Below are 21298 nucleotides of genomic sequence, written 5' to 3' on the forward strand. Positions count from 1 at the left end.
CCTTTCCCTCTTCCTCCCCTCTCTACTTATGGTTTGCTATTTGAGGTTTCTCCCCACTCGCTTATGGTCTTCTCTGTTTTAGATGACTGATTATTATGATATGGTATATCTTTCTACCTTTCCTCTGCATGTCCCTCATTTTATTAGACATTTCTTTACTGGCCATAGGAGAACTCACCTGGTTTGGCCTATTTAGACTGTTTGGCCTATTGGTTCTATACAGACTGAACTTTGGATATCCCTATGCTTAGAAAGATTGGGGTTGATTCACAAAGGTTACTTATTTTTACCTTAACTGTAAAGCTGGCCACTAACGGTCCAATTTCTAGCGAAAAATCGTTCGAGCGATCAGAAATTCTGATCGGACGAAAAATCGTTCACTACACCATCAACTAACCAATCATTGCTTCCTATCTATCATGACCACCAAGAAAATCCAAATTTTCGTTCGACGAAAATTCATTCGGGCGACTTTTTTTTCACTCGTTCATAATCGATTGTGTCCACCAATGGAGATTATTTACAACCAATCCGATCAGAATTTCTGATCGCTCAAATGATTTTTCGCTAGATATTGGACAGTTAAGGAGTGCTAATGCATGAGATAAACAAATAAGAATAGATAATGCATGAAATGAATAGATAAGGAGAGCTAATCCATGAGTTATGTCAAATAAGGAGAGCTAAACCATGATTTATGTCAAATAAGGAGAGCTAAACCATGAGTTAAGTTAGATAAGGAGAGGTAAATCATAAGTTAAGTTATGGGCACATAAATGGCAGATGAAATTGTTGAAAAATGTAAAGTCATGCATTTTGGTCATACCAATGGTCTAGCACCAGGGCCGGCGCTACCATAGAGGCAAATGAGGCAGCTGCCCCAGGGCCCCAGAGCTTGTAGGGGCCCCCAGTGGCTACAAGAGGAAAACATTTTTTTTCAAATCGACCTTATCGTTTTTAAGAAAATCGATTTTTAAGTTTCAAAGGAAAAAAAATACACATTTAAAAACCAGCTGACTTTAATGGTTAATAGCAAATCCACCTTAAATTCTAGAAACCCTAAATTTGCAGGATGTGTTAAGGAGATCATTGGGAATAAGAGGAAAAAACTATTTTTCAAAAAGACCTTATAGTTTTTGAGAAAATCGATTTTAAAGTTTCGAAGGAAAAAAGTATACTTTTAAATGCGGTAAATGTCACTTTTAGTACCTAACGGTAGTGTAATTTTACATGTATCAAAAGAAAGAGCAATACATTTCCTGACGGGGTTTCTAGGGGGTCCATACGCAGCCACAGCGCTTTGGCCAGGGATCGCTATACAGCCGCAATATGGCTGTATGAAGATCCCTGGCATTTATTTCCTATTTTCCCAATTTTTTTTTTTTTTATGTTTAAAGTGTGGGAATTTTTTTTTTTAAATTATGTGGGGTCCCCCCTCCTGAAACTTTTTAACCCCTTGTCCCCCATGCAGGCTGGGGTAGCCCGAATGTGGAGCTCCGACCGATTGGGGCTTCAAACCCTGACTATACCAGCTGCAAAAAAAGGTCCCTTAATACCAGTTTTTGCTCTGGGGTATCTGTTGGGGGGGGCCCCCAGGTTTATTTTGCCCTGGGGCCCCATTGTTACTTAAACCGGCCCTGTCTAGCACCATACAATAAATGGGATACGGTTGGGAAGTGGGGACATCAAACTTGGAGAAGGAGTTAGGAGTACGCATCGACAACTAATTAAATAATCTTACTCAGTGCCATGCCGCTGCAGCTAAAGCTAACACAATTTTGGGATGCATTAAAAGTGAAATAAAAACTTGAGATGCTAGCATAATATTGCCCCTGTTTAACTCTCTAGTAAGGCCACATCTGGAATATGTGGCACCACATTACAGGAAAGATATTGCAGTTTTAGAGCAGGTGCAGAGATAAGCAACACAATTGATACGTGGGATGGAAGGTCTCAATTACCAAGAAAGGTTAGATAAAATGAGTTTATTTAGTCTAGAGAAAAGACGCCTTAGAGGGGATCTAATTAACATGTATAAATACGTCAGAGGGCAATATAAAAGCTTGGCGGATGAGCTTTTTGTCCCTAGGCCTTCTCAAAGGACTAGAGGACATGATCTGCGCATGGAGGAAAAACGTTTTAGCCATTTATTTAGGAAAGGGTTCTTTACAGTAAGAGTGATTAAGATGTGGAACACATTGCCACAGGAAGTAGTTATGGCAAATTCTATACCTGCATTTAAAGGGAGCTTAGATGCTTTCCTTGCGTTGAAAGACATCCATGGCTACAATTATTAGGTAAAGGGAATTAGGTAAAGGGAATAAATGCTGGCCTAGCATTTACCATTTATGCTCAATACAAGAGAAAAAGTAGACAAGACAAATAACATTTATATCACGCTTTTCTCCTGGCGGACTCAAAGCCCCAGAGCTGCAGCCACTAGGGCATGCTCTATAGGCAGTAGCAGTGTTAGGAAGACTTGCCTAAGGTCTCCTACTGAATAGGTGCTGGCTTACTGTCTACTTTTTCTCTTGTATTTAGCATAAATGGTAAATGCTAGGCCAGCTTCAGTTAGTACTGTTGTGGTACAGCGGTTAGGGTGCTTGCCCACCACACAGTGAGACCCGGGTTCAAATCCCAGCCAATGTGAGTTGACTTTTATGCTACAAATCCTTAAAAGGAACCTAAATGGAGAAGGATATGGATTTTTCCTTTTAAAATAATACCAGTTGCCTAAATCGCCTGCTGATCCTGTGTCTCTAATACTTTTAGCCACAACCCCTGAACAAGCATGCAGATCAGGTGCTCTGACTGAAGTCAGACTGTATTAGCTGCATGCTTGTTTCAGGGTGTGATTCAGCCACTATTGCAGTCACAGAGATTAGCTGGACTGCCAGGCAACTGGTATTGTTTACAGGAAACATCCATATCACTCTCAGTTAAGGTTCCCTTTAAGCAACCTAATGTTTCTATTGCATTGAGCATAAATAGTAAATGCTAGGCCAGCTTCAGTTAGTACTGTTGTGGTACAGCGGTTAGGGTGCTTGCCCACCACACAGTTAGACCTAGGTTTGATTCCCAGCTATGGTATGTAAACTGGTTTTTGAAATAGTATAATTCCCTGGCAGATGAGACCCTCCTCCTACGGAGGGAGGAGGGAATAGGTAGAAGGGTGGAGGGAGGGCCTCCAGGTATTAGAGCCCTTGAAACATGTTTTCTATCATTTTTCCAGCCAATAGAATTTTTTCAAATTTTCAAAGTTCGCCTCCCCATTGAAGTCTATTGCGGTTCACGAACTTTTTTGCGAACCGAACCTTTCGCGGAGGTTGGCGAACAGGGTTCGCGAACCGAAAATCGAGGTTCGCGACATCTCTAGTCTGGATGGCCTGAGACACACCTCCTTTGTGTGAGAGACTTGTCTTGAGAGCTAGAGTCCTGTCTGTGGGTGCTGGGTATCTGGCTCGCTGCTTTCACTAATGTTAGATGGCCCTCTCTTGATCTATCCCTATCCTCTCCCCTGTGGACAGCTGTACTTGAGGGTCCTTGAAAGGCCACTAGATTTTTCTTCCCCCCTCAGGACAAGCCAGAATACTTTTCACAGGCCCTCTCTTCCTTCACCTCTCACTCCCTGCCCAATAAGTGACAGTCCTCTCTCCTTTTCCTCATCAACCCTCCCCATCTGCTCAAACCATCCTTATTGTCCTAACACAAACAGACATGCTCTGAGAGCACACCCCGCCCCAGCCCACACAGTGTAACATGCAGCAGTAAGTCATTATTTGACTTGTTGTCCCACACATATATGCATTTAAAGTGTACCAGAGCTGTTCTAACTAAAATGTTGTATACATACCTGGGGCTTCTTCCAGCCCCATACGCACGGATGACTCCCATGCCGCCATCCTCAGTCTTCTTGCAGCCCCAAATACCGGGTCCCCGCTGGAGAGATACGCAGAGGTTGCATGTCTACTGCATAGACGGGCCCGACTGACAAAAGTGCGGGACCCGGTATCGGAGCTGCAGGCAGCGGAAGACGGTGGCGTGTGAGCGATCTGAGCATACGGGCGCTGGTGGAAGCCCCAGGTATGTATAAAACATTTTAGTTAGAACAGCTCTGGTTTCCTTTAAGACCCACTAGCAGGGGCGTTCCTAGGGTCCTTGGAGATCAGGGGCAACTGTGGGCACCAGGTGGGGGGCATATGCGGCCCGCGGCAAAAATGGGCGTGGTCATGCAGTGAGTGGGTGGGGCCAAACGTACATGAACTTAGCAGCGGTGTAAGCTACAGATAACGGGCCTGCCCATCGAAATACTGGATGAAGCTCCCTGTCCTTTATTTAGATAATTTACGATTAGTATAGGCATAGATCAAAGATGTATACGCACATACAATTTTGACAATTCACTTATCAATCGCAAAGTGGCAACAGCAATTTAAACTAAATACTGTACAAACGTTTTAACACATACATGAACATTATGGAAAATCCAAGTTGAAAAACTGTGAAGATAAACAATTTCATCCATCCTACTCCTGAAAAAATGTATTAATTCTTTTAGAACCTCCCAGTTTTATTTTCTGTTTTAAAAAGCTAAAAAAGTAGGTTTAATGCTATTGTCTCATATGATGATGATTCAGCTTTTCCCATAGTTTCGCAGTTAGCAATCATGTGACCCCCAACAAAACAAATTCAGCAATCATGAGGCCCCCATCAAGACAAATTCAGCAATCATGAGGCCCCCAACATGACAAAGTCAGCAAGCGTGAGGCCCCCAACAAGACAAATTCAACAATCATGAGGCCCCCAACAAATTATGAGGCACCCGACAAGACAAATTCAGCAATCATGAGGCCCCCAAAAAGACAAATTCAGCCATCATGAGGCCCCAAACATGACAAAGTCAGCAAGCGTGAGGCCCCCAACAAGACAAATTCAGCAATCATGAGGCCCCCAACAAATCATGAGGCACCCAACAAGAAAAAATTCAGCAATCATGAGGCCCCCAAAAAGACAAATTCAGCAGTCATGAGGCAAATAAATAGACAGCATTTCACATAAATAGGCAGAATGCCCCCTTGATATGGTAGACACCTCTCACCTGGCTTCTGAATTCTTCTCTACTGGCTGCTGTGTCTGGCAAAACGTTTTTTGGCTGGATTGGGGATGATGTATGAGCTGAAAGACCTGGCAGTGATGCTGTGGCCTGGCTGGCGGTGATGTTGTGGCCGATGTTGTGGCTGGGTTGGCTGGCAGTGATGCTGGGCTGTGCTAGGCTGGTCGAAGTTAATGCTGGCCTGACTGGTGGTGATGTTGTGGCCCTTTTGACAGTGATTCTGGGTTGGCTGGCCTGGATAGTTTAGGTAGCGACAGGTGCCCCTGGGGGTTAAGGTAGCACCAGGAGTCCCCCACCTCATTTAGTGACAGGAGCCCCCCAGCGTATGTAGTGACAGTAGGCCCCAGTTTAGGTAGTGACAGGCACCCCCCAATTAGGTAGTGAGTAACAGGGACAGCCCCAGTTAGATACTGAGTGACAGCAGGGACCCCCAGTTAGATAGTGAGTGACAGCAGGGACCCCAAGTTAGATAGTGAGTGACAGCAGGGACCCCCAGTTAGATAGTGAGTGACAACAGGGACCCCCAGTTAAGTAGTGAGTGACAGCAGGGACCCCCAGTTAAGTAGTGAGTGACAGCAGGGACCCCAATTTAGGTAGTGAGTGACAGGGACCCCCATTAGGTAGTGAGTGACAGCAGGGACCCCCGTTTAGATAGTGAGTGACAGCAGGGACCCCCAGTTAAATAGTGAGTGACAGCAGGGACCCCCAGTTAGATAGTGAGTGACAGGGACCCCCAGTTAGTGACAGCAGGGACCCCCAGTTAGTGAGTGACAGCAGGGACCCCCAGTTAGATAGTGAGTGACAGCAGGGACCCCCAGTTAGATAGTGAGTGACAGGGACCACCGTTAGATAGTGAGTGGCAGCAGGGACCCCCAGTTAGATAGTGAGTGACAGGGACCCCCAGTTAGTGACAGCAGGGACCCCCAGTTAGATAGTGAGTGACAGTAGGGACCCCAGTTAGATAGTGAGTGACCGCAGGGATCCCAGTTAGATAGTGAGTGGCAGCAGGGACCCCCAGTTAGATAATAAGTGACAGGGACCCCCAGTTAGTGACAGCAGGGACCCCCAGTTAGTGAGTGACAGCAGGGACCCCAGTTAGATAGTGAGTGACCGCAGGGACCCCAGTTAGATAGTGAGTGGCAGCAGGGAACCCCAGTTAGATAGTGAGTGACAGGGACCCCCGTTAGATAGTGAGTGGCAGCAGGGACCCCCAGTTAGATAGTGAGTGACAGGGACCTCCAGTTAGTGACAGCAGGGACCCCCATTTAGGTAGTGAGTGACAGCAGGGACCAGTATTTAGGTAGCGAGTGACAGGGACGGACCCCCTTTAGGTAGCGGGTGACAGGGACGGACCCCCTTTAGGTAGTGGGTGACAGGGATGGACCCCGTTAGGTAGTGAGTGACAGGGACGGACCCCCGTTAGGCAGTGAGTGACAGGGATGGACCCCCGTTAGGTAGTGAATGACAGGGTCGAACGCCCTTTAGGTAGTGAGTGACAGGGACGGACCCCCGTTAGGTAGTGAGTGACAGGGACGGACCCCCGTTAGGTAGCTAGTGAGTGACAGGGACGGATCCCCTTTAGGTAGTGAGTGACAGGGACAGACCCCTGTTAGGTAGTGAGTGACAGGGACGGACCCCCTTTAGGTAGTGAGTGACAGGGACGGACCTCCGTTAGGTAGTGAGTGACAGGGACGGACCCCTGTTAGGTAGCTAGTGAGTGACAGGGACGGATCCCCTTTAGGTAGTGAGTGACAGGGACGGACCCCTGTTAGGTAGTGAGTGACAGGCGCGCTCCCCACCCCCACCTACCTCGCCATGTCAGACCTCAAGATCAGCGGGCGACCCGACCAGATAGAGCATGCGCCGGGCACAAATATGCGGAAGTGATGTCACTTCCGCATATCAGCGGTGTCCGCTAGGTCCTAGCGCCCACTCTATCTGGTCGCCCGCTGATCGAGGTCTGAGTGACGCGCTGCTGTCTGGCTTCTGGCAGCGGGGAAAGCCTGGGGGCAGCGGCAGCCGGGAGATCCGTGACACCCCAGGAGAGATTGGGGTCACGGGCCCCCCCAAAATAGGGCTAGCGACGCGCCTGCCCACTAGTATGCACTGTCATTATTGAGTAGGTTACAATAACATTAGGCCCGGCACTTAAATGCATCAAGTATGACGTTTATGAATTGTTATACCTAAAGCAGATGCACTTTGGGTGAGCTCTATTTGAACACACTCTGCTCCAGGCCTTTAGAACCCTCCTCCTTTACCTAAGCAAGCAAAATAGTCAAGGAGAGGGGGCTGAAATAGAACAAGGAACATAATGCTTAAAAAGAAGATACTGTATACACAGAGAACAGGGTAACAGCAGGCCCCAGAATTGGAATAGTTATTATAACCGAGCAAAATGCTCCTGCAGCTTCCCGTTCCTGCTTCAGGGGTATAAATACTGCCAAAAGATCAAAGAAATGGGAACTCTGATGAGTCAAACACTGAGAAAAGTCAGACATCTAAGAATCGCAATAACAGACTTTGTCAGATTTTCTGCTGGAGTAGGTTGATGCGTGAACAGTAAATAAAAAAAAAATATGAGTTCAGATTCAGACCACATATTGTACAACAGTTTTATACTGGAGAAACTGTTTGTGGTCCTCCTTATCATCACAGCGAATGAAGCGCTATAAGCATGAGCCGTCGGTCCTATATGGAGAGTGTACTCATTTTTCGATATGACAAGATTGCAACGCCAGTGAAAACATTGTTACTTCTGATATGCAAACTACACTCTAACCACATATGTTAAATTAATAAGCAGCACTTCAAAGAACTGAGCCAGATGATGAGAATTTTGCCACTTCTAATATGAAAAGTAGTACACTACAAGAACATGTGGATTAATGAGCAACATAGAAGAAGAATTAGACGTGTAGGGTGAACGTGCTGATTGAAGAGTGTGATCAACCTACAGATGCATACGAGGAGGTCTGTGTCCTTATTATGTATATCCATCAATCTCTCTCTCTCTCCCTCAATTATCTTATCTTTTTATATACCTATATACTGGGGAAAATGAGCATTGCAACATACTTTCATCAACAAAATAATGGGAAAATCTGGAAAATGTTAATCTATTCCTGGTTACATGTGGCTATCAGACAAAATATTACTTTTGCATCACTTGAAGCCATAGCCATTATTTGCATATTTTTTGTTACATTGTTGCTTGTTAACTTTTTAGAAATAAAAATTAACCATTTCCAAACCAAAAGTCTCTGGGCCCTTAGAGACCAGAGTTTTTGGTAAAAAAATAAATAAATGGGGCTCAGCGACATCAAACCACACAAACCCATCTCTCTCCCCATTTGCGCGATTCGCTCGTTGCTCATTCTACTATCGGTATGACAGCAGAGCTTTGTGAGCCGGTCAGGAGCCGATTTCATTTGCTCCTGACCCTGTGATCACTGTGAGCCAATTACAGTGATCACAGGGTCAGGAGCCAATTAAATCCGCTCCTGACTGGCTTACAGAGTTCCACTGTCATACCGACAAGCAAGGCCGAATTTATACTTTTTCCGCCCCTAGGTGAACTTTCTTGCAGCTTCCATGTGCAGCACCCCTCCAATTCCTAGTGCAGTTCCCTCATCCATAGCTAATGTTCATGTACAGCAGCCTTCTTCAGTTCTATACAGGTCACTTGGGCAGCAGCTCCCTATTTCCATGTGTTGCTCCTTATTTGAAACCTTTGTATTCCATTAGCAGCCTCTTCTTCCATATGCAGCACTCCCTCATCCATGTCCAGCTGTCCCTTGGCCAACTGCCACCCAAGGCCTGGGCCTTGGTGGCCTTTCCAGAAATATGGCCCTGGACAGCAAAGCAAGTGGGCATCAGCGGATATAGAGCAGCACAATCGGCAGTAGTGTCAAGAGTGTGCAGCGTGGTAGCTGAAATCTACACCTTGGCAGGGATAACAAGTCCCAAACACGGCATAAATTTCAATTACCAAGGTCTGGTAGTAGTTCATTTTGAAAAAAAAATTGAATAATGACCGTGGCTTTAAGTGATGCAAACTCACATTTCGTCTGATATCTGCGTATAACCAGGGATTGATTCACACTTTCCAGATTTTCCCTTTATTTTCTTTTGTTAATGCCCCCCCACCCCCCACCCCCCATATGCCAGTAGATAGATAGATAATAGAGGAAGACTATTTGCATAATTTTAATGTAATTATAACATGATGTCTACTATACACATATTTTCTATAAGTAATATACACACATATTTGCCATGAGTGGCTAAATAGCAAAACACCTATTGAGATATGTGACAATTATCTTTTGTTCCTGAAATAATGCTCTTCAATGGGGAACAATGCGCGGGAGTCATGTGCCTGAAAAACCAATATATGTACAAGCAGACAATGGATGTTGACCCTACTATTCAAAACTTGCAGATGTAATGGCAGAAAATTTACAGTCATTTTAACAATTGATTTAGCGTAATGGCTGCTGTGAGGCTAATACGCATTTCTCTTCCTAGGCCCCATTAATTTGGACCCTTGAGATTCCTGCCGCATGGAGCGCCTGAAATTGATGCTGTAACAATGGAAAACTCTTTGTACTAATTTTAAAGTCAAAATAACAACTGTCATGCAGAAAATATACAAGAGAAAAAAAAAACCTTTATATGTAAGCAGTGAAAGGTGATCACAATCTGCTGCCTTGTAAACCCCTTTTTTTTTCTTTAAAAAAAAAATAATCAGTTTGATTTGTGTATGTTTGTATTAGTATTATAGCTAAACTGTATTCACAGGGATTACCTAAATAATTCCATCAGTGGACATCTACTTGACACCCACACATCATCAAGCTAAACCACTCCTTGCATCAACTACGAAATGTGCTCAATTTCAAATACAGTAGAATCCCTTTTTAGTAAACTCCAAGGGACCAAGACAAGTAGTTTACTATATCAGAAGTTTACTATATCAGAATTGGCAATATATAGTATATGTATACAGAAGCATTTGCTGGGACCTGAGGACTGAGTTTACTATATCCAGAGGTTTACTATATCAGAGTTTATTACAGAGATTCTACTCTAGCCAGCTGCATTAAATGTACACATAATATGTATGTAGGGCATCACAAACCATAAGGTGGCAGCTCACAGTAAGGGCTGGGACCCACTACAGCACTTTTGGCAGCTTATCGTATCGCCATAAATCACTGGCGATTTCCAAAAACGCGTTGCCAATGTAAGTGAGTTGCGAGGAACCAAATGGAGAGAATGCGATTAGACATGCAGCATTTTGGGAGCATTTTCTCTCCAATGTAAAATATGTAAGTGCTGTAAAATCACTAATGAATTACTACACATAGCATTTTGTGTGTAATTTGAAAGCACAGGAAGTATGCACAAATATGAAATGGCCAATCAGGTTTGAAAGCGTTAATCGTAAATTGCAATCACAACTGCTGGCAAAAAGTGAAGACTTTTTTTAAATCGCCAATAACCACTCATGAAAATGCTTGCAAAAAAGGCAAGTGATTTTGAGTTGCAATTGCTAGTGGGCTCCAGCCCTAATGGTCTCACAGTAAGGGCCCTTTCACACATGAGTTCATGTGTAAATTGTTCTTGTGAATTCACATTTTTCGCACATTTAACTACTCAAGGACCAGGTCTTAAACCCCCTAAAGACCAGGCCATTTTTCACAAATTGGGCCACTGCAGCTTTAAGGCCTCGCTGCAGGGCAGCACAACTCAGCACACAAGTGATTCCCCCTCCTTTTCTGCCCATCAACAGATCGGTTGTTTGGTGTAGCGGTAGTAAGGTTGGTGTTAGAGTTAGTGGCAGTAAGGTTGGTGTTAGGGTTAGTGGCAGTAAGGTTAGTGTTAGGTGTAGTGCCAGGAAGATTAGTGTGATAGGTTAAGAATAGGATGGTTTGTGTGAAAAGTAAAGAGTAGGAGAGTTAGTGTGGGAGGATAGGTAAGGATTTTAATGTGACTCAACTTAAAGCGGTATCGTCACCATAAAAATCAAATTTCAACAGCAACTGGTCTGAGTGTATTAAGTGATAAAGATGCTAAGCATGCATTTAAAACTTTCAAAACTTTTTCTGCTGTTATGATTTGGAGTTATCACATACTTAAGGAACACTAGCCCTTTAGTAGTCATGCCAAAGAATTACATGCCGGGGGTTCTTTTTATCTATAATCTATTCCTCCTCTTCCCTTTATTTCCTTGCCAGCTTCTTATCTGAAACCTAATCCCCTACTCACTTGTGTTTACAAGCATGGTTGAGGCGCCTTAGCGATTGGAGGAGACAAGAAAAAAAGTAAAGGGCAGAAATGACATCACGAGTTAGCCTTAACTGTGGGCAAAAGACATGGCCCCACCAGGAACAGAATTCTCGTAATTTACTATATAACATTCACTGAAATCAAAACGTGGACAGTATAATACATGTAAGTAGATCAAGTATTTATCTACTTATATATGTGTTTTTTTTCCCTGGCATAGTATGGCTGATCCTACTGATTTAAGTGCTACATTGTACAATCTCGTTAATATACAATATTACAATATTAATGCTATTGACAGCATATGCCAAACTCATTTGTGTGCATGCTAAATGTAAGCAACCCACTGTTTTCAGGGGTGATCTTAACTTTTTTTCTGCTTGAAGCTAATAAAAAGCTATCCAACCTAAGACAAAATTTACACTGTAATTTTCCACCTAACCATATCCATTCAGGTCCTCAGGGTCATGTGATCCCGCCATCCTTGTAGACAGCCATGATATTCACAATCATTTGAGCTCAGATCATGCTAGCCCTAATGCTGGGAATACACGTTTCGTTTTTGCCTTCATTTTAGCCTTCGATTCGTTCAGTAAACGAATCGAGTGTTGAAAACGTATGTGAAAATAGTCATAATCTCATTATAGTTTCGATTAATAGACCCCAAAAACGAACGACTAGTGATCGAACATGTTTGATATTATCTCTCTTTATCCATCTAATCGAGCCATTGGTAGGCTTGATGGCTGTTCAGATCGATTATATGTTCGTTTATGTTAGTCCGTCCCTGTAAAAAGGGATTTTCGTTTCGTTTCTTTGCAGCCTTCGATTATTGGAAAAACGAAACCATCAGAATCGAAAAAAAAAACGAAACCGTGGGTGGTGATATTAACCGTACGTCCGATTATTTCGGGAACGAAAAGGACAAAAGGCACAATCGAAACGAAGGCTAAAACGAAGGCAAAAACGAAACGTGTATTCCCAGCATAACACATGATCCTTCCGCAATCACACACACTGCATTCCAGAAACCACCAGACGGACTAAACATTGTTGCATCCTCCTACAAGTCCTATTTATAGCCAAACCCCAGCATATTCTTATACTTAGTGGGAAGTCAGTAGAGAGATGACCCGAACTTATTTGCACAAACTTCGCTGGTTCGCATTCGTGAACTATATGCGAGTTCGACCCGTCCCCTATACTACATCATTAGGGTCAACTTTGACCCTCTACATCACAGTCAGCAGGCACAGGGTAGCCAATTAGTCTACACTCCCTCCTGGAGCCTCCCCCCCTATAAAACGCAGGTAGCGTCAGCCATTTCACTCACTCATGTGGCTGCAGACTGCAGTAATTAGAGAAATGAGAGAACCTGTTGACACAGGGAAAGCTTAGCTAGGCTCTTGTGTTAGGCTTGTTAAGGTTGCTCCTTTTTGCTGATACTTATTGCTGAAAAGCACTCCTCATCCTCAACAGTTCTTTTGAGAGCTAATGTTGTTCTTGTGATCTATTTTTTTTTGTGTGTATGTGTCCCACAGACACTTGTGTTGCATATATGTAACGATTGGTGTCAGCTAAACAGATTTTCTGATTTTTGGTGATCTGCAGTATCACCAATAATACAGATGCTATACCTGATTATGTGGTGATCTGCAGAATCACCAATAATGCTGATATAGCCAGACACAGGACTACCAATGTGAGATAGTGTTTGGTGCAACAGTAATGAGGAATAGGAAGTCTCCCGAGGAGCGGGTGATTCAGACAATACTGCAGCCAGTGGACACCTGAGGAGCAGGTGTTACAGACAGTGCTGCAAAGGGATATTCACCTGAGGGACAGGTGATAAAGACTATACTGCAGCCAGTGGACACCTGAGGAGCAGGTGTTACAGACTGTGCTGCGAGCAAAGACCAGTCACTGCAACCTGTTAACTGCACCTGTGTAACCGCACAAGTCAGGTCAAGTCAGTGCATACCTTTCACTTCATCCCCCCAATATGGACAAAACAAGAGGCAGAGCCAGATGCAGGCCACCTGGCAGGTCTATACGAGGTCGCGCTGTCGTGATTTCGTGTGGCCCTCGACCAAAGTACAGTGTTCAGAAGAAGGCACATGCCATCAACCCCCAATATTGTCAGGACATAGTTGACTATTTAACACAGAACACCTCATCTTTCTCAGCTTCCGCATGGAAGCTCGACATATCTTCGTCCTCCTGCTCTGATTCTGGCACCCCACTTAACACTCCGTCGGCAGCCATCACCAAAGTGCCATCATCCCAGGGCTCAGCGGTGTGGAAATGTTTGTGTGTGTCTGCTTCAAATTAGAGCAATGCCATCTGTACTCTCTGCCAAAGAAAATTGAGCCATGGAAAGACCAAGACCCGTGTAGGGACAACTACCTTACGAAGGCACATGATTACAAAGCACAAACTGCAATGGGATGACCACCTGAGGAAAAGCAGCACACAAAAGCAAAGCCACACACCCCAGTGAAAGACACTAGGCCGCAATTATTTCTCAAAAAAGATGATGCCTTAACTGTACCGTGATGTTGAAAGGCAAGTGGTGACATCTCTGGCACACAGCGTTGCCTGGTCTGCAAAGCACGCTCAGGCCTGCCCAAAGACTAAGTCAGTCCCCACACACAGCATCTCTGGCCGCACGCCGTGTGACTGCCTGCCCTAAGACTAAGTCGATCCCCACACAGCATCTCTGCCTGCAGGCTGCTTGACTGCCTTCTATGCCACCACCAACAGGGTCCAGGACTCCAGGCGGATTCCTGAATTTTTAAGGCTATAATAATTTTTCTGGTGCTTGTACATGCCTGCCTAATTTTTCTGGCTGCAGTGCAGCTGCAACAACAAAACAAAAGGCATGTACATGTGTCAATTCCCCTTCATGATCATTACCTTGCCACGGTGAAGAAGGGGCTTGCATATCACAAAGAAGCAATAACTGCCAGCTATATGAGTGCCTCGGGGGGGGGGGGCACACCCAAGATAATAAGGTCGTTGCTTCATTGTGGCCTGGCGACCTGGCTTGAAAACCGCCATGGCATGCACTCTCGCCATGGTGCGCCCCAGTCCAGCACGGCCGTCACGACACAAACAGCTGTTTGCGGTGCGTTACACAGTGAGTTTGGTCTGTTAGTGTTAAGCAGTACTCTAATTACACTCCCTGATTGATGTATACACATGCAAGATGCAGATGAGGGTGGGCCCCTCGGGGCCCCTCTGGCACAAGGGCCCCAATGCGGTCACAACCTCTGGATTCATGTGAATCTGAGCAGAGATCCATTTAAAGTTTGTTTTATTACGCATAGCCCAGCCTCTTGTTCCTCAGGTGCTAGTTATTATCCTGATCTGAGCAGCTACCTCTTGTGTTTTGTGTTTGTAACTTGTCTGGTTTGTGCAGTGACACAGGGGGATTCTGCTTGTGCCCCCCCCCCCCCCACCCAAGTCTAAATGTACCAGAATGAGATTAGAGGTGAGTGCCCTGTGAACAATCTAAGGTAGGTCTACTTTCAGGTTTTGTATCCTAGCTGGTAAGTGTCCTATTATGGATGCGCTTATTGAATGGTTAGGATGGGATTGGCCTTGTTGCAGCTGAGGCAAGGCTGGATTTATACTTTTTGTGCCCATAGGCCAAGTATATTGTGACTCCCCTTTCTTGTGCAGCAGCACCCATCCCATTCCATGAGCAGCCCCCTCTTCCATGTGTATCATCCATGTACTGCAGCCCCTTTCATTCATGAACAACTCCCTTGGGCCCCCAGTTCACTCTTTCAAGCGTTGCTCCCCATTTTTAGCCTCCTCTGTCATATGCAGCAATGCCTCTTTCATGTCCATGTCCCCCCTTAGGCTGTAGCTGCCCAAGTCCCTGGCTTTTCCAGAAATCTGGCCCTGGACTGAGGGGCTTACTCCGTGTTCCTGGGGATATACGGTACCAACAAAACTCAGAGACTGAGCTGTTGTGTTTATTTCATTTGCTGGCTTCACGTGAATCTGAGCAGAGGTCCCTTTAAAGTTTGTTTCATGATGCATATCCCTGTCTGTTGCTCCTCATGTGCTAGCACCATTAATCAGGCAGCAGTACTACACCTCACAATCAGAAAAGGAAACAACAAATACATATACAGGATACATTTCACATTTACTGGCCTTTTTTCCCCCTTCCTTTAAGAATCTCCAATAATTTTTGTAAGTCATGCAACAAACAACACAATATGGTCTAAAAACTTTCCAGTTTTTTGGTTGGCTAGATAATAGTGAGGTGAGAAGGTCATAATAAATGAGAGTCAAGACAGGCATTTAAGCTACAGCTGCTCTGGGAATTGAGAGGGGAAGTGAGATGGAACTAAAATTATTGTACCAAGTATTACAAGAAAACTCATTTCCATTCAGAGGCGCAATCTCAGCTGAAGTCAGATTGGAAGCACAAGGTTAACATGGATGTAGATGTTCACCTGACAGCTGATGCTGGTGTTCAGTGTATAAGACACTCCATACAGACAGTGCACTGTAATCCTGCCATCGATCTCTAGCTTCTCGCCGTTCTTGGCCAAGTAGATAGTTCTTCCTGACAGGTGAACAGAGCCGCAATGCTCTACTGCTGACAGTTATTGATCAAAGATATTTGTTGGGCTTTGTCAATATGGAGGTGACAATGGGGCATTCCTTATCCGCGGGGAGATGTCTGTATGCATTATGAAGTTGGACGACAGCTTTGTGTTCACAGATGAGGCCTCAATGTCTTTAATAATTGCTCTAAGAACGGAATAGAACCCCGATGTGAAATGATATAGCTGAAGATTTTAAGTACGGATTTTCCCAGCATGCAGCCTGATTAATGATGTCTACAGAGATAAATGTATTTACTATTGTTTGTTAGGAGGCCTCAGAGCAGCAATAAGGAGCTGAGCAAATAAATGGAATCCCTATTTCATGCTTGTTCCTAAGCACTGACACTCAGTCATAACAATGAATGTGTCTCCAAAAGGGAAAGAATGGCATGTGTAATTCATTGAAGAATAGCAGACACAAATGCAATGATACAAATTCTGTGCCAGGCAATTCTTGAACAAGCAGCGTTGTGTTTTAGTTTTACTTATTTTTCACACTAATATAGCACTGCTATTTTGTTCTATAGACCTTTCAAGAATGATTTGTATCAGTTCCTTGCCCTTAAAGTGTACCTGAGATGAACTGATGAAAAGGATTTTACTTACTCGGGGCTTCCTCCAGCCCCCTGTAGTATGCAAGCTTCCTCAATGTCCTTCTGGTCCAATCCGCTGTGCTCCTGTGAAGTCCATCATCCAGCTGGGCCACTGGGCATGCCCTGTGCTACGCTGCACAGCACCTCTCCATCACTCCTTTCTTATAAATGACATACGCAGCTTCCTTTTTAAACTAATAGAATCATTGACCTTTACTTACGAATTACTCTTATGGCTTGTACACATGCCTATCAAAAAGGGGCAGATAATTACCACCTCAGTAACCTTCCTGGCGGTAACCCCGGGGTAAGCCGTGCAGGAGGTTTTCTCAGGCCCTGCTGAGCCGATTTGCGTAATTTTTTTGTTGTTGTTGCACGCAGCTAGCACTTTGCTAGCACACCGATCGCCGCCGCCCCATGACGATTCGCCGCTATCCGCCGTGCCGTAGAGCCCCCCCCCTAGACCCCATGCTCTGCCTGGCCTATCAGCGCCAGGCAGCGCTGAGGGGTGGATCGGGACTCCCTTAGACGTCACGACGTCCATGGTGACGTCATCCCGCCCCATCGCCATGGCGACGGGGGAAGCCCTCCAGGAAATCCCGTTCTTTGAACGGGATTTCCTGATCGCCGGAGGGTAGGGGGATGCCGCTGCACAGCGGCTATCATGTAGGCTCGCTACAGGATTTAAAAAAAAAATTCAACAAAACAGATGCGCTGCACCCTGGCGGTTTTTAATAGACCGCCAGGAGGGTTAAGGCGCGTGTACAGCAGACCCCCAACCCACAAGTGAACCATCTGGCTAATCAACTCACCCCCAGTGATGGCCGATCGCATTGTTCATGTCACTGCCCCTCCCTCCGTGTGATGTCCCACGGTGTGAGTACGCATCTTGAAATGTATGAATTATCTTTCCTTATCTGTTAACCTTCAAAACTTCTTGCTTTTACTCATGGCTAACACGGTACAACACTTTACTGCTTCTACTTATCTGTTAACTGCATACATTTTCTCTTTCAATTGTTGAGGTGAAAAATTAGTAAGGTGAGATAATTTATAACATAACTTCAGTGAATTAACCCTCTGGAGCTAAGCGCTCACTTTTGACACCGGCAGTAGTAATTGTAATCAGAGAATTATGATTACGCCAAATTGCGCGTACATTTTTGCAATTACGCCTATACCTAATTACAGATTGTTAATTCAATTGACGTATAATCATTTGTATTTATGCATGAATTGACGCGTAATTTACGCATAATTTTGTGCTGACTTTGGCGATGAATAGCAAAGCCCCCATACATGCTATTGCCACCAAACTTGCTACATTTTTTATGGAAAATAGTGGGTACAAGTCAAAAGTAAAAAAAAATGTTCAAAAAGACATTGTAATTTTTTTTAAAAATGCAAAGAAAAATGTTTTTTTAACTCAGAAAAAGGACTATTGAAAAACCATTTTTCTTTGTATTTTTACAATTTTCTCAAAAACTACAAGGTCTTTTTGAACATTTTTTGTTTAGCTTTTACCCACTATTCTCCTTAACATATGTAGCTATTTTGGTAGCAATAGCATGTATGGCAGGGTTGCTATTCACCGCCAAAATCAGCATGAAATTATGCGTAAATTACGTGTAAATTCATGCGCAATTACGAACACTTACAATTAACTATGAAATTAATTATGCTTTTCTCAGGAATTTCGCAATACGATTACAATGCATAATTGCAAATTACAATGCGTAATTACGCATAGACGTAATTTCTGCTCATCACTAACCGGCAGTAGTCAGTACCATACATGCAATGTTAATCGACACTATGGTCCACCAGGTTTCTTAGATTCTGTGCACTTGGCAATAGATTAATCTGGATTTAGTAAGCAATGGCCCATTGTAATTATGAGCGGGAAGCGATGGTGCAATGGTAACATGAATGGCAAGGGGGCATCATTCATCGGTAAGTAAGGGAGTAAGAGAAGGAAGGGTAGTGTTAGGTGAAGGGGTAGGAAGGGTAGGTAGTTAGTGTAGGTGTAGCGCCAGTGAGAGGCAAGTAGGAGGGTGAGTCTTCGGGATAGTGGGAGTAGGAAGGGTAGTGTTATGTGTAGTGGCAGGAAGGTTAGTGTTAGAATCAGAGATAGTGAGGTTAGTGTAGGTGTTGCGCCAGTGAGAAGCGGCAGTAGGAGGGTGAATGTTAGGTATAGTGGGAGTAGGAGGGATAGTGTTAGGTATAGCGGGAATAGGAGGATTAGTGTTAGGTTTAGCGGAATTAGGAGGGTTAGTAAGAGGAAAGGGATTAGGACATTTTGACCTGAGTATTATAGTATTAGTAGTATAATATCAGTAATATAAAACTACTTTTGCCAAACTCATTAGTATGCATAGTAAATGTATGCCCCTGCCATTATATTCAAAAGTACAAAATGCTATACTTAAAGTGTACCACAACTGACTAAATAGAAAAGTGTTATACATACCTGGGGCTTCCTCCAGCCCCATCCGCATGGATTGCTCCCACGCCGCCGTCCTCAGCCTTCACCTGTGCCGGTACCGGGTCCCGTAATATCCTCCAATCACGTCCAGTCTGAGGCAAGTGAAGTGTGCTATTTACGTATCTCTCCAGCAGCCACTGGAGAAGGCTGAGCATGGTGGCGTGGGAGCGATCGGAGCGGTTGGGGCTGGAGGAAGCCCCAGGTATGTATAACACTTTTCTATTTAGTCAGCTCTGGTTTCCTTTAATGTTACAAAAAAAAAACTTTGGTTGCTTTGCATTCTTTCTCCACGAACCATATGTAAGATTGTGGTTTCCTTGTCTGGTGTTAAACCGTCTGCTTCTTGTGTTGTTGATTTTAAGCACCGGTTATTTATAGTTCTGGCTGCTGAGGGAATAATTTAGATGCTGCAGGACGTGCAACAGACAGAAGAAGGAGAGTAGGGGACACAATTAAAAGCACAGTCTGACGCAATTCCAGTGCAATGTCTTGTAGCAAATGATCGCGTTTAGTGATCGGATGCGCAGCAAGATTCTCTCTTTCATCTCTTGTGAAGCTCTGGGAGACAATCAAGCATTTCTGGCTAATATTTTATGCGCACATAATTAGACATCAACAAGAACCATCTGGGCCGCGTGTTCAGTCAAATATTTGCAGCAACTTCACAGAGGGAAGTTAGATACATCTCAAACCCCTCCTTTAAACTTCATGACATATTGCGGCCTACCCCAGATGCGCAGAAAACTTGGGAAACGCAACCAAAGATGTAAGTGTCAAGTAAACCTACACAGCAGCATATGACAACTGAAGGGTTTCTTAACCGCATCTAGACTGTATTATGGTTAGCACGAATAAGATTTCACGTCTTGGCTGGCTAGATCATGTTGCATTATATCAAGCTTATGAATAGAGTGAAACAGAAGCATATATTTTATTTTAATACGGAAGTCACAAATCCTCTATATTTTTGCTGTTATTAATGCCCGATATACCTTAAAGTACCATTTTGTTACAATGGCAATAAATTAAGCAGCCTGTTAGAAATAAAATAACTGAAATATGATGTATAGTAACTGTCTGTTAGAAGTATCTCCAGTGAAATCTCTTCTCTATAAATGTGCCTGTCAAATAACTCTGCATAAGCTTCAGCAGCAAACTGTCTTTTACCGCTCAATAGTCTATACTTTATAAAGGGAGTATGCTGTGTGCCAGCAGCTGGTGTGGAAATGATAGGATTTGAGCCAAAGGATAAACATAATCGCTTGATTGCTGGAGTTTTCGCTCCCTGGCTCGTACCTCCTGCTACGGACCTTTTTTGCTTAAAGTAGTGAAATCTGTGTCAAATTTGGCACTGTCGCGAGATGTTTTGGGTAAGAAGGAGACAAATAAAAAGAAAATGGGTTATACTCATTCCTCCTTACAGTCACTGTGCAATTAGTAGGTATAGTTTAGCCTTCCTAAATCAGAAGATAATTGAAAACATTAAAGAGGAGCTCTATTTAATGTAATTTCTTTTCTTTTTAAAGTTTTATTTAGGTGATGAAGTATTACATGACATTTTTGAATAACATTACAACAGATTCTGAACATTTGCCTAACATGAGAAATGTCGTACTTGCCACAGCAGGTTGCAGAGCAGAAATAGGTATAATCATCAAAGGAATAATAACAAAACATCAAAACATCACTCTTGGTCAGGGGTCCCCAAATGTTTTGGGTCGAGGGCCGGGTCAACATACTTCCGACTGCTGGGGGGGCCGGAGTATACATAAAATTATGTCTTTGCGGGCCAGACAGTGAAGCATACCCAGGTGGCAATCTGAAGTCCAATTGGACAGCAGTGTCACCTGATGCAGAATTTGATTGGAAACCAGTGAATTACTGCTTCCTGGCTTTCATGTGGATGGGACCACCAATATTTAAAGATGTAGCTGACCGCATCTCTAAGTAATACATTTTGTGTGTGGCTTGAAGGAGACAAAAGGAAACCGAGAGCCCTATACAGTGTAGTATCTCAGTGACAATTAGTCAAGTGTACAACAAAGTAATGGTTATACTCCCAAACATGGGTCGCCACAAAGGCAACCACTGGATAAGCAGGCGGGGAGAATTATAACCTGACTCCGCTCAGGTTTAAGAAGTCGCTCTCTGTAGACAGGAAGGAATGGGGATACACCCCTCCACC

The sequence above is a fragment of the Hyperolius riggenbachi genome, chromosome 6 (genome assembly GCF_040937935.1).
Source record: "Hyperolius riggenbachi isolate aHypRig1 chromosome 6, aHypRig1.pri, whole genome shotgun sequence".
Taxonomy (NCBI): domain Eukaryota; kingdom Metazoa; phylum Chordata; class Amphibia; order Anura; family Hyperoliidae; genus Hyperolius; species Hyperolius riggenbachi.